The 13,328-nt window shown below is 51.6% G+C and overlaps 2 long non-coding RNA genes across 2 annotated transcripts in view; one reads left to right on the forward strand and one right to left on the reverse strand.

Annotated features, from left to right (window-relative positions):
* Positions 1 to 8,509, reverse strand: part of LOC117014343 (uncharacterized) — a 44,222-nt gene extending 35,713 nt beyond the window's left edge. The window contains exons 1-2 of the long non-coding RNA XR_004421490.1: positions 8,403 to 8,509; positions 7,791 to 7,944 (exon numbers count right to left, since the gene is read on the reverse strand). This is a non-coding gene — a long non-coding RNA (uncharacterized LOC117014343). The remainder of the gene's footprint in view (positions 1 to 7,790; positions 7,945 to 8,402) is intronic.
* On the forward strand, positions 5,929 to 6,763 carry LOC117014345 (uncharacterized). Its single transcript, XR_004421491.1, has 2 exons — positions 5,929 to 6,162; positions 6,552 to 6,763. It is a non-coding gene; the product is annotated as an uncharacterized LOC117014345 (long non-coding RNA).
* Positions 8,510 to 13,328: the final 4,819 nt, after the last annotated feature.

Genomic DNA, 13,328 nt, shown 5'->3' on the forward strand with positions numbered 1-13,328 from the left:
AGCCTGACACAGGCTTCTGCTCGCAACACTGCAGAGGATGAAACGTACCGAGGTTGTCTCTCAGGCGGACGGAGAGCTGTGCCCCTCCAAACACAGACACAACACCAGGGAGTAGGGGTGCGCATTGGATTTCGCGGCTGAGCATCCTCAGAAGCCGGGGACACTCCTTTTCGACGCCAGCATGAAGCCTTTGTGGTCCCTGAGCTTGCAGGAGGGCAGAGTCCTGCAGAGAGGACATTGTTTTCCTGCCTTTGTGGATAGCATGAGATCAGCGAAATGATGGTGGCAGATGTCCAAAACCAAGCCAAAGAGCCACTGGGGGTACAGTAAGTTGTAGAAGCTATCTGTAATCCAACCCACAGAAGTTGTGCCTTTTCTGGGAAATTGAAATACGGGATGCTTGAGTGCCTAATGGGTTTTGAGGCCCCAGTAAGTGTGTGTGGGGATCGGTGCCAGGAGCAAACAAATCACTGTGACCACAAGCCACCTCAATCCCTATCTGAGGTCCCCACTGAGAGTGACTGGAAAGACCACCTGGTGTGCCCACCCTAAAGCCTTGGGGGCGGGTGGCCAGGGGAACGCCCATCCGCAGTGCTCTCCAGGGGACAGCATGACGACACGGCTTTTGCCAATCACTGACCTGGGTGCTTTGATCTACGTACGTCACCTCAGAGAACACCACACATCACCAGTGGGGCCGGTGTCCTCGGACCCCTATCTCAAAGATGGAGAAAGTGAGACTCGGAGAAGTGAACATCATGCATCTGTGAAGACGTACGGCAAAAGCCACACTCAGTTTTGTCTGACTTCAAAGCATGTGCCCTCAACTGCCCCACTCTGTTGGCATCAGAGGCCTTGGGCACCAGCTACGCCAAGCATGCTTAGCTAGAAGTCACTTCCGCTTCATTCATTCAACACGCAACACTGTTTAGCGAGCGTCTCCACTGGGCCAGGCCTTCTGCTAGGCACTGGGGCTTCACTATGGGAGAGACACAGACATGTCTTTATGGAACTTGGAATCCAATGGGTAAGAGCCAGGGTCTCCACTGAAAGCTGGGCAGGGTGGGCCCTGCACAAATGCTCCTGGCCAAGGGGGTACCAAAAGCCAGTTCACATTCCACTACGTACCCACAGAGCTACAACCCCCAGAGGAAGCAATTAAAAATTTTTTTTCCCTAAGTATGATTTGGGCTCTCTGGAAGTACCCACCTCCCTTACTTGTTTCAAGCCAAGTCGCTCTGAACGATCTCCATGACAACCTGCGGGGCCCAGGGAACGTGACTCTGCACCAGGGTGCATTCTGGGCCGTAAGGAAGTCGGTAGCAAATCCAAGAAAGTATAGCCTGGTCCACTTGACCCCAGTCAATGAGGTTCACACCCACTTTCAGGGAATCCTGGCCAAGAACTGTGATTCCATCTTATCCCTCCCACCCACCCCCCAAAAGTGCCTGGATGTGTAAAACTTCCAGTAATTCCCAAAGATAATAAGTACCCTTATCTCCACAGAAGGCCGAGCCCTTGCTTGGGCCTGGACCTGCAGGCCTTCTGCCCACAGCTGTCAGACCCCATGGGGACTGTAAGGAAGGCTTCTTATAGAGAACAAGCGCGAAATCAAGGTGACATCAAGCCCAAAGGCCCAGTAATTAGAAGGAGAATGCCCCTGTTAACAAAAGCAGAGACTGAAGAAGAAGTCTTTGGGAAGGACGATGAGTTCTGGGTGTGCCAACTTCAAAGTTCTAATCCTACAGTGGCGTACATTTATGGCGACTTTGTATGTGAGGCACTGTGCATAATTCTTACCAAAAAAAAAAAAAACCCAGAAAAACAAAAAACACCTAATATAGATGAGGCAACTGATACCCATAGAAACCAAACGATTTGGCCAAGGTCACATAGCTAGGAAATGGCAGAGCTAGAAAGCGATGAACGCAGGTCCAATTGACTCAAAAGACACATGATTAACTCGTGTGCTGGCTTCGAAGGAGACATCCTCAGCCCTGAGATAAAGAGAAAGGAAGTGAGGTAAAGGGGATACAGCCAAGAAGCGGTGAGGCAGACGGACAGAAAGGCGAGAGAAGCAAAGGCAGCAGAGGGCAGGCCCTCATAACGTCTCAGAGGTGATATATACAGTGACAATCGGCTATAAATGGCGTTTATGGAACTCTGCATCTAAACCAGAAAATGTGCAGGCCGGAAAGGACCTTTGTGCTCTCGTCTAGCCCCTCCTTTTACAAACAAGGAAACAGAAGCCCTGAGACATCTAGTGGTTTCTTCAAGGATTCCCCAGGCTGCTCTGGAAGCAGGGCCGTGGCCAGGCCCTGGGGCTCCTGGCTCTCAGGGCTAGTCATTTCCACCACCCCTGCCTCCCTGAGACCAGTATCCCCAGTGACCACGGTGCTATAAACAGCTGTGGTCACCCACCATGCCGTTATTTAGAACTCGCCACCCTGGCAACAATCTTCGTTGTGTGGCTTGAAGAAAACACTGCCTGGTCATGTGAGGTTCAGAGGACTGGAAAATTCCAAGTAAGGGAACAACACCCCCTCCAGGTATCCTTCTTCACCAGCCCTGCCTTCCGTCTCCCCGGCCCTTTTGTCCCACCACTGGTTAATATTTCACTCTGGTGAGACTTTAGGGAACAAAGAACACGAAGCTGGCCTTGAGGGGCCAAAGGTAGGCAGCCAATGGCGCCTGATGCAGCTCATAAATAAGAACGAGTGTACTTTGGATAAGAACCCGAGGCCTCCCGCAGAACAGCTGGGAATATTGATAGGAAAATAGCTATTGCGTGTGCCCGCGTCGCCTTCACGTGCCTCATTCATGAGCAAGGAGTGGCCAAGGGCAAAGAATTGCTTCTCTGGGCCAGCTGGAAAACCTGGGGGCCAGGAATGGCCTTTCCCAGGGGGTCTCGTTCCCCGGCAGGGAGGGCTTAGGATCAAGAGAGTGCATTTGCAATATCAGCCTCATTCTTCACATCGGAGCCGGGCCTCCTTGGACCCTTTTTGATTTCCTCCTTTGTCCAGGCTCCTGGGAAAACACAGGAGAAAATCCCCAGCCCCTCCTGGCCCCTCAGGGAAGCCAAGACCCCGCTGGTGGCTTAGGCTGCCCTCTAACACCTTGAGTTTCCCAGGTGAAAAAGCCAATTGGAGCACCGTGGGAAGGCAGCTGCCAGCTGTCACGTTGCGGCCCAGGCGCCAGTGGCTCTCTGGCCGCCATATCACAAACTTGCATGCCGTGGACCAAAGGGCTGAGGTTGTGTGTGAGCTGAGGTATGGGTGATGTGTCCCCATGATTAGATCCGGCCACCCTAGGAGATGTCACCCATCAGTCCTCCTTCCTGCTATACAATTAAGCATAGTGCTGGCTTGGTCCTGAGGTGAGAATATGCCAGAAGTAGGGTTCATTCTGGTCCAAAGTAGCCCCAGGAGGTCCAGCCCAGGCCTGGGCACCTCTCCCCCAAGGAACCCCAAGAGGGGGCCCCCAGAGCCCAGCAGGAGAGCCAGCTCCACTCCACGGCGGCCCTGCTAGTTCACATCCATCTTGGGCCCATCAGAACAACTCCGGCTCTGCAACAAAACCAAAGTGGCACTTGGAGTCCATCAGACTCCAAGCATTAGGGCCGCAGTAGGTCTTCCTTCCTGCTGGTTACTCCCTTCCCTCCACGGTATTCCTCTCCCCTGCTTTCACAAACTAGGGGAAGCTTGGGGGCTCCCTATGCCATGCTGCTGGGGCAGCAGTCAAAGGGGGGCTCTGTCACCAAGGAAATACTCAGGTGTGTTTGGGTGGTCATCCACCCATGAATGGCTCAGCCCCCCAGAGGGACCAGAGCTTCTCAAAGGAACGTGCTGTGCCTTTACCGTGAGTCTGAACACAGCAGCTCACAGCTGGCATGCAAAGAAGGACGTCTATGCCCTGAACACTTGAGGACATCTCCGGCTCTTATTTTCTCCTTGCAGGCGGGGCCTTCTCATCTCTGCTTCTCTGCAGGGCCTCGTGCCAGCTCTGACACAGGATAGCTGCCTAATCGATGCTGTTGATTTGACTTGTTCGACCTGAGGACTCTACTTTGTAAATGATTCAGTGTTGTGACATAATGGACACAGAGAAGACCCTCCGATGCATTTGAAATGTACGCTGACGGACCTACGATGGCAGACGCTATGGATACATAGACTGGCGCAAATTCCACCTTCGAGAAACTAATACCTTTTGGAGACACTATACTTTTTACTACTCTTCGTGAGCAAAGGTGATTCGTGCATAGAGGACACGGCCTGTAAACTGTCTTCCCAGTGGAAGGGATGTGCCTCCTGCTAAATCCTTCCTTCCTTCAACATTTATGGGCCCCCTCCTTGCAGGCTCCACCGTCTTGTGGTGCCGAAGGCGCGTGCATAATGAACACATTACACTGGGACAGGTGCTGCTTTCGGAGGATGGCCTCCACTCTGTGAGCGAGGTGGGAGTGGAGGAACTCCTTGTGGGGTCAGGACGGGAGGATGTGTTACGGAAGGCCTCCCAGGGGAGGGGACATTTGAAGGATGGACAGATCCTGATGGACAACAGATATTCCAGGCCAGAGGACGTTAACGAAGGTCCTCGAAACCCAGCAGCACTTTGGGACCATTCTCCTCTGCTGCTACTACGGGTGACGGCTGATGATGGCAGACCAAGCTCAGAGGACACCTTTGGTTGGGAATAGGGCGTTTGCTTCTCTCTCACACGTCAGCCTGTCTCTGGAAATCGCTGCCTGGATTCACTTCCCCTATTAATCCCAGAGTCCAGATGTGGCTGAGCAGGCTTTCTTTTCCAATGTGCCAGGCAGAACGTGTAGCTGGAAAGCTCGACCCACAGCACGACAAAGGACGCCCTCGGGAGCCAGGCAAGAGGCCAGGCCTGACCCTACCCCGAGGACTGACCAGCTAAGTTTGGGCTGACCCTCTCTAGCTCTTTCCCCATCCTGTGACTAAGAACCTTATCATAATAGACGCTGTAAAAATGCCAAACTCTAACCTCATTAAAGTCACGCTGTTCTGGTTTTGGCAGCCCGAATAGAGTTTTACCACTCAGCCTCTACAACTCGAGTCCTTGAATAGCCCCAGGTCTGTCAGGGTCCGTGATGGGTGACGAATGACCACCCACATTCCCGCCCCCTCACCCATCCCCCACCAGGCTCACTGTGCCCTTCCACAAGGGCCTCCTGCTTTGTGACGAATGGAAACTGAGAAATTTCCACTATTCTGGACCCTGGGAAGAACACACGAGTGTACCCTACAGCACTCACCAGCTGACATGGTATTTTCCTCCGGATTAATGAAGCGCAGTGGAATTTTTCGCTGTGGTTGTAATGATTAAATGTCAAAGAATATCATAGGAGAGGAGGGCAGGAAAGTGATAGGGGAGCAGGCATAGGAGGGGGTAAGACGAAAGGTGAGGAAGGGAAGAGAGGACGCAAAGCCAGAGAAGGAAATGAGAAGAAAAAGGAACGGGAAGGACGGAGAGAAAGTGGGGGGAAGCTGGTCAAGGCAGTTCCTAAGGAGAGGATTCCGGGGAGCAGATATTAGCCTAAGGTCCTGCCTATATTATGTTCCTGGAGGTCGTCTGTTATGTTATTGAGGGTCACAGGCCCTTAAAAATAGAGGAAAGACATGGGCTTTCTCCCCAGAAAAATACGCACAAAGAGAAATTTTGCATCCAGTGTCATTCAGTGTCACTGAGCGCCTAAGACCTTCCTTAAAAATATATAAAAATAAACCCTGTGTTCCGCTGATAGTGTTCCAGCAGCTGGGGCCGTGTCTCCTCTGTCAGCACCCCTCCACAACGTGAAGCCTTCCAGAAACAGGTGTGGGAAGGCGACTATGGCGTCAGCTGTGTGCTGAACCTCCGCTTTGTCCTTCCAGAGTGCAACCCTCTTTTTCCTCCCTCAGGTCCACCCCCGATGCAGCTTCCCAGGGGACCATGCCCGCTGGGTCCCCTCGCTCACTGTGCCCTCTCCAAGCCATCCAGATGCCCGTGGAAGAAGCGCTATCCACTCTGTACAGAAACATCCTCTGGGTCCTTAAGACAAACACAGAGCAACACACAGATGGACCAAGGGATGGTGGCCAAACCACCACTTACAATGCAAACGAAGCTTTCGCTTCTCCTGCTGATCGTTTATTTCAGGTAGTGTCATAATGATTTCGTATTCTGTATAATTCTAGCCCTACCTATGCCAGTGCCATTGCTTGTATTGAAATCCCCTGTCAGTTTCAACAAGGCTTTGAATTTTCTTTCCTGTTTCTTGACCTACCCCTGTAAACAATGTCACAGGCAGGGTGACTCCAGTTTACAGAACTCCATGAGCCATCCTGTGGACCTTCACACAATATAGTTGCTTCCCCAACAGCAGGGGGACAGTTGGGGGCCTGTCTTCCCCATAAAGGTCACTTGACCTCTGTGACTCGAAAACGGTCCAAAGCTCAACAACAAACACTGGTTTACCGGCTCAGCAGGGGAAGGAATTAGCTAATTCACAAGTTTTCTTTCTGATTATGTTTTTTAACATTTTACAGGGATTCCTCTGAGATATTGCGGGTTTAGTTCCAGACCACCACAAAAGGAACAATAAAGTGAGTCGTCCTGTTTTTGCTGGTAGAAGATCTTGCCTTCAATTTGTAAAAAAACACAACATCTGAGAAGTGCAATGAAGTGAAACTCAATAAAACGAGGTATGCCTGTATTCTGAGATAATTATAAATGCAAAGAAAGATGCAAAAAAAAAAAATACAAGGATCAAAATAGCCAAAAGGTGGAGGCAACCCGATTGTCCACTGATCAATGAATGCATAAACAAAATGCGGCACACACATAAAATAGAATATTACTCATCCTTAAAAAGGAAGGGAACTCGGGGGCGGCTGGATGGCTCAGTTGGTTAGAGCATGAGCTCTGAACAACAGGGTTGCTGGATCGATTCCCACATGGGCCAGTGAGCTGCGCCCTCCACAACTAGCTCGAAGGACAGCGACTTGACTTGGAGCTGATGGGCCCTGGAGAAACACATTGTTCCCCAATATTCCCCAATAAAAATTAAAAAAAAAAAAAGTTATGTATAAAAAAAAAAAAAAGGAAGGGAACTCAAGTACAGGCTACAACATGGATGAGCCCTGAAAACATTATGCTGAGTGAAGTAAGCCAGACACGAAACAGGAAGTATTGACTCCACTTACATCAGGTACTTGGCGTAGGCAACTCATACGACACAAAGTCGGAGGGTGGCTGCCAGGGGCTGCGGCGCTGGGGGAACGGGGCGTTGCTTAATGGGCATGGAGTTTCTGTATGGAAAGGTGAAAAAGTTCTGGCGATGCGCAGAATGTGAATATACCTAATGACACCAAACTACACAACTACATAAATTGTATCAAAAGAGTTTAAATTATAAATTTTGTTATGTTTATTTTATATCCCCCCCAAAATGGAGGCGTCCCATGTACCCTTACCCCAGCTTTTTCCAATGGTAACACCCTGCCTAGCTACACCCCACAATTAGAACCAGGAAATTCACACTAGAGCAATCAGGAGCTAAGTCAGACTTCACCAGTTGTACAAGCATTTGTGTGTGTGTGTGTGTGTGTGTGTGTGTGTGTGTGTGTGGTTCTATGCAATTTTATCTTCTGTGTAGCACTGTACGGCCATCAGCGCATTCAAGACGTATAACTGTGCCACCGTCACCGTAGGGCGCCTGGATGCTGTCCCTTGATCGCCACATCCAGTCCCTCCCCACCCACTCCTACCTCCTGGCGACCACTAACCTGTTCGTCTCCATAATGCTGGCATTTCAAGAATGTCACATAAACGAAACCATACAGTGTGTAACCTTCTGAGACCGGCTTTTTTCACTCAGCATAACTGCTTGGAGATCCATCCAAGGTGTTGCATGTGGCGATAGTTGGCTCTTTGTTGTTACTGAACAGTAATGCATAACACAGATGCCAATTTCTGATTATCTTTTTATACCTAAAGTTAACTAATTCCTTACTCAATCTCTGTCCACATTAAGAGCCTTGGGAAGGGGACTTGATTCCCTGGTGGCCCCTACAGGAGCGGCTCACCAGCATATTCCAGGGTTCTGTCTGAGCCACAGACTGTTTCCTTAAAGAGGTCCTGCAGGGCAAGCTGTCTGGCCTGATGACCTTCATCTGTGGGGACCCCAGGGGACAGGCAGGATGACACAACATCTCCAGTCAATGGGGATGGCACAGCCTCAACACCCCTCCTTTCCCACCTTAAGTAAGTGTTGAGACTGCTGCCTGGATGGCTTCATGGAAACAGGCAGCTGTGGCTCCTCTAAGAAGGAAGGTGAACTCCAGAACCATTGTTTAAAAACCGGACACTGTCTCTGATTCTCAGAAGGGAGTTTTTACCTTTCCACCACGCACTGCCGCCTCTAGCTGTTTGCTGGACCATCAACCCAATCCAACATGAACTCCCAGCCCCTGGGCCGAGCTCCACCCCAGTGACACTCAGCAAATGCTGCTGCAGGCGCTGGTGTGATTGAACCAGAGGGGCCAGCTCAAGGGCATCACGAAGGATCACCATAGGTGCTGAGCAAGATGTCATTTCATTGGAAAATCCTGCCACCTTGGCTCCTTGACAACAGGTGGGAACCAGGTAGGTCAGGGAGAAACATTAAAATAGTCTCTCTTTCCTCACTTCCAGCTCCAGCTGCCCATCCCCCTCCTCCCTGCACACCCACACACCTTCCGGAACTCTGCGACAGAACTCTGTGTTCTGGGTAGGGTGGGGTGCTTACCGAAAAGCGAGCGGCAAGTGGCAGGAGAGGTGAAAGGGCGTGCTGGGTGGGGTGGTGCTTGAGGTGAGCTGTCCAGGGAACTCTTCAGGTACCAACATGAAACAGCAGGATTAAAGCAGCCAGGGGTGGCGGGGGAAGCCAGACACAGGTGCCATGGGTCCTTTCCTTCCATTTTCCCCTCCTTCCATCCATACCCTCACACCCCAGCCTTGGACTCCTTGCCATGGCAACCTGGAAAGTTCACACTTCTAGACGACAGATGGGGGCAAAGAAGAACCGTGACTCAACCTCCCTGAAACTGCCTTGAGGCCCCAGAACCTGGGACTGTCCCCAACAGCTTGGCTTCTTCCTCTGAGAAGGACCTGGGGAATGTGGCTGGAGCTAGCCTGGAAAGGAAGTGGTCATACACCCAGGCTCTTCGAAAAGAACAAATGCTGTTTAAACCCAAACACTTGATCCACCCCCTGGATCTGAAAGTGGCTGGTTCAAAAATGCACAAGGCACTCCACTTTTCATGGCTCAGTGACGGGTTGGTGAGCAGCTGGTACCAGCCTCTGTGCAGCCTGCCCTCCAGGTGTCCCTGTAGCTTACAGTGAGGGTCACCTGCTATGGCCTCTGTGGAAGTTAAGATTCCTTTAGCCCTGGAGACGAGGGGCAGGCCCTTCTTTGACATCAATAAAGACTCTCACCTTTCCCTCAAAGCTTTGGTGATTTGGAAATATCCTGTCTTAATAACCAGCATTGCCGTCCGTACATTCTATCTAGGATTTGGGTTTACTGGCAAACTCCGCGTCACAAACTCAGTGTTTCTTCAATAAGCTCCAATCAAACATTTATCATTATCTGGTGGCTGAAAACAGCCTTTGTTCTTTAAGGTGAACACGATTACACCTATTAGGAACAACCACCAAGTCCGACAAGTTTCTGTTGAGACCTTGGGGTTCACGCAGGCTCCAGCAATGGCAAGTGTTGGCTGGAGACTGGAGTCAGCAGGATTTCACCTACGTGGTCAATTTTTGTCTAGAACAGGGCTATGCCCGCATTAATCTGTCACTAGTGGAATGTAAATATGAACCCGCTGAGCTCGATAGATTTTGACAGGCGGAGTGATGGCTTATGCAGAAAATCTGAGACACAAAGCGCACCAGAAGTGTGTATTTCTAAGCATCAATAACGCGTTCCTAACCGGGTGACAGGAAAAGAGCTAACACCCTGCCACACCCAGGCCTGCTCTCCAGTTTGAGTGCTGGGAAAAGCGGCACGAGACAAGTTTGGGACAATCGATAAGAACCAGTCGGTACAGAACCTGGGGGCTACAGTGCGAGGTTTGCTGTTTATCCCAGTGTCCAGAGCAGGGAAGAATCATTTGCAAATTTCTTACGTTGGTTTAAGCAAAGCTTTCTGCTCTGATTGAAGCCCTAGAGCAGGTCAGTGATTGCTGAGCTCAACTCCCCTGAGCTAGGCAGCTGAAGTGGAAGGGAACCATCTAGAGGGTTCAACAGGGCCGCAGCAGATAAGCCCCCTCATAGTGGGGCTTGAGTTACAGGAGAAGGGTGCACTGGTCCCTGCTTGGAGCTGAGGGGACAGCTGAGAGCTCCAGGGCACCTCGCGCTCCTGTGGACAATGTTCTTCCTGTTCCTCCATTTCTAGGTGGCTGAAGAGCCCCTGTTGCACCCCTCCCCTGACCTGTTTCACCCCTCCCCTGGCCTGCCCTCCTCACCCCTGCCACCCTGCCCGCAAGCGGCCCCACCCTCCCCTGGAACATGGAGTTCTCGGCCCCTGGACTCTGGGAGGGCCCTGGCCCTCGGGCAGGACGTGCTGTGGCAGGTGGGGTGTGGGGCAGAATGAGAGGGAGGTCAAAGATGGAAAGCGAGAGGGGAGAAAGAAGGGAGCCTGACGTTTCCCCCTCACACATTCCAGCCCTTACCTCTGATAAAAAGCAAAGGGGCAGGTTTTAAAATGAAATGAAATGAAATCCTGTCTGCGGGATTTGGTCCCTTGAAGTCCCACCTGACTCCTGCGTGGCCCTTCTCCTTGTAGGGCCACCTGCAGCAGCAACCAACACAAAAGTGCCTACTGCGTGCCAGGCAGGCACGCTGCAAGAACTGGGACCAGGAGTTATGGTGGCAAACTGTCGTATGTGCCTGGGACGGGGGGGGGGGGGGGAAGAGGGGTCCCCAGGACACAGGACTTCCAGTGTTAAAACCAGGACGGTCTCCAGGCAAACTGGGACAGTTGGTCACCCTAGTAGGAGTTGACCATCCAGTAGCCAACAATCAAGGTCAGTGGCAGCAGTGTGGCTTGTGGGTAGCGGCAGGCAGCAATCGAGTGTCCCCTTTAGGACTGGAAACAGCATTCTTGGCACTTAGCGCCCTTCTTGAAAGGAGCCCGGTGCCTGCTTCCCTGCCACCCCCACCAGGCCTAACCCCTGAGGACCCGCAGGCAGCGGGGTGGAGACTGACCCATCTCTGTTGTTGGCTAAGGTGGCTCTCATTATATCAAGCTGTGGGAGCCTGTCCACGGCTCTGTCGGCCAAGGTCAGCTAAGGACAGGCTGATTAGCTTGCCCCTCTGGGCCTTTCTCTTCGTGACACCGCCTCTGGCGCAGAACAAAGGCTCCCCGTTTTGCTGAGGCACGGAGCGTTGAACGCGAGGGTGCTGCCACCTGCTGGCCGCAGGGGCGGTTTTCAGGCGGTGAGCCTAAGCCTAGGAGGGAGGGTGCCTGGTGAGCCCAGGGGCCACGGAGCTCTCAGGACGTAGCACAGCCTCCCAGATGTCCCAGGCCAGACCTCTAGGGAGAAATGTCTGGACACTCCCTCAATGGTATACCTGTACGAGCACAGGAAGCTCTGCAGCACCTGTACTCTCTCAGTCCGGCCATGGGGTCCTAGAATTCCCAGCTAGCATGGGTTCTCTTTTAGCAACGGTCCAATCCTCTGGCCCCCAGTGGTGAGTGAGCTGGAGCTGCTGTATCACAGTCAAGGACTAAATATTAAGGAATTCTGCAAGCTGCAATATAGCTGCTTGAAAACTATCACGGTGGGGGGGCATTTATACCACGGAAATGGGCAAATGCTAAAATTAGGGAGAGCCCTGTCCCCACCGCCCTTTAGTGGATTTGTCCGCACACCCCTGCAAAGCCCCTAGCAAACTTCAAACACTGTCACCGGGGAAAGGGAAAGTATCAGCCTGTTAGTAGGGATTTTCTCAAATAAACCTTTAAGCATGGAATCAATGTCACAGAGAATAGATATGTTCTTATAAGAGGGAGCTTATGGGGAAGAAAATATTTTCACTCCCTAACAACAGCTAACGTAATGATACTGAAGGGCCCGGGCATCAAAAACACTCCATTCAAGTGACAGCTCCTCTAGTCGCTAATGGTGTGACAATGCGCAAATGGCTTCACCTCTTTGGCTCCTAGTTCCCCTATCTGCAAGTGGGGGGAGTCGCAGGAGCTGCATGGATAGCAGTTGTGAGGTGATGAGTTTAAATGCTTAGGACGTTGCCGGGCACAAAGCAAGTGCTCATACGGGTTCAATATGACCAGCTATTGATTAGAACTGCAGCTTCTGCAGACATGGAGCCCGTCTCGCCATCTCCCTACAAAAACCAGTTTAACCTCTAGGTGTTTAACCTAGAGTTTAACCTCCTCACAGGGTTGGGACGTGAGGCTTGGTTCCTCCATCCTTCCAGCAGCTAACCCTTGACGTCAGCCTCACTTTAGGCTATTGATTTGTACTTACCCTCTGCAGTTAGTAGATAGAACAAAATATCTCCTAAAACATAGAAATAAAGGGATAAAGTAGCACCCTGAATGTAAAAGTATTAAGGGTGTAAACAGTGGACACCTGCAGAAGTAACCCCTGTAGGTGGGTTCCGGGCCAGGTAAGCTGTTCCGTGTGTCCGATCAGAAGGGCAGGACTCAAATCTGATTTTCACTACAAGACTGAATCCGCTTAGATCGCACTGCTTTCCAACCAGCAAGAACAACTCTACTTTCCAACAGTCTGACACTTCTGATCACAAATCGACTGCCAGATGTGGTCAGGGGACCATGCCTAGATGCCAGAAAGGGGGGAAGTGTCTTTATTCAGAGTGGGGGGGTAGGAGGCATGTGTCTAGACACAAATTAGGAGTTCTATTTCTAAGAAAGGAAGAGCCGATAGTGGGGGATGACCCACAGTGTCTACCACCGTAGCCATTTCCCCTCAGCCTTCTCACGTCTTGACCTCAGGTCACTTCTGGAGGACACCTCCACCCTGGCCCCCAGGATAAGGGGCTACGTGAGTCCAGGCTGAGCAGGTGACTGGATTTCCTCCGCAACATTCTCTCCAGCCTCCGTGTGACGTCAACGCCCACCTCCCATCTGGTGCACAGCCCCCCTCCATGGCCCCCACAGCACCTTTGCAAAGTGCCCCTCCTTTCTGGAAAGTGTCCCTGGCCTCCCCAGTGAAGTCCAGACCTCCATGACCACCAATCCGGTTATTGTAATAATTCTCTCGTTGTTCTTTCTCCCTCCACTCTTGCTGTCCTCC

The sequence above is a fragment of the Rhinolophus ferrumequinum genome, chromosome 22 (genome assembly GCF_004115265.2).
Source record: "Rhinolophus ferrumequinum isolate MPI-CBG mRhiFer1 chromosome 22, mRhiFer1_v1.p, whole genome shotgun sequence".
NCBI classification, from domain to species: Eukaryota; Metazoa; Chordata; class Mammalia; order Chiroptera; family Rhinolophidae; genus Rhinolophus; species Rhinolophus ferrumequinum.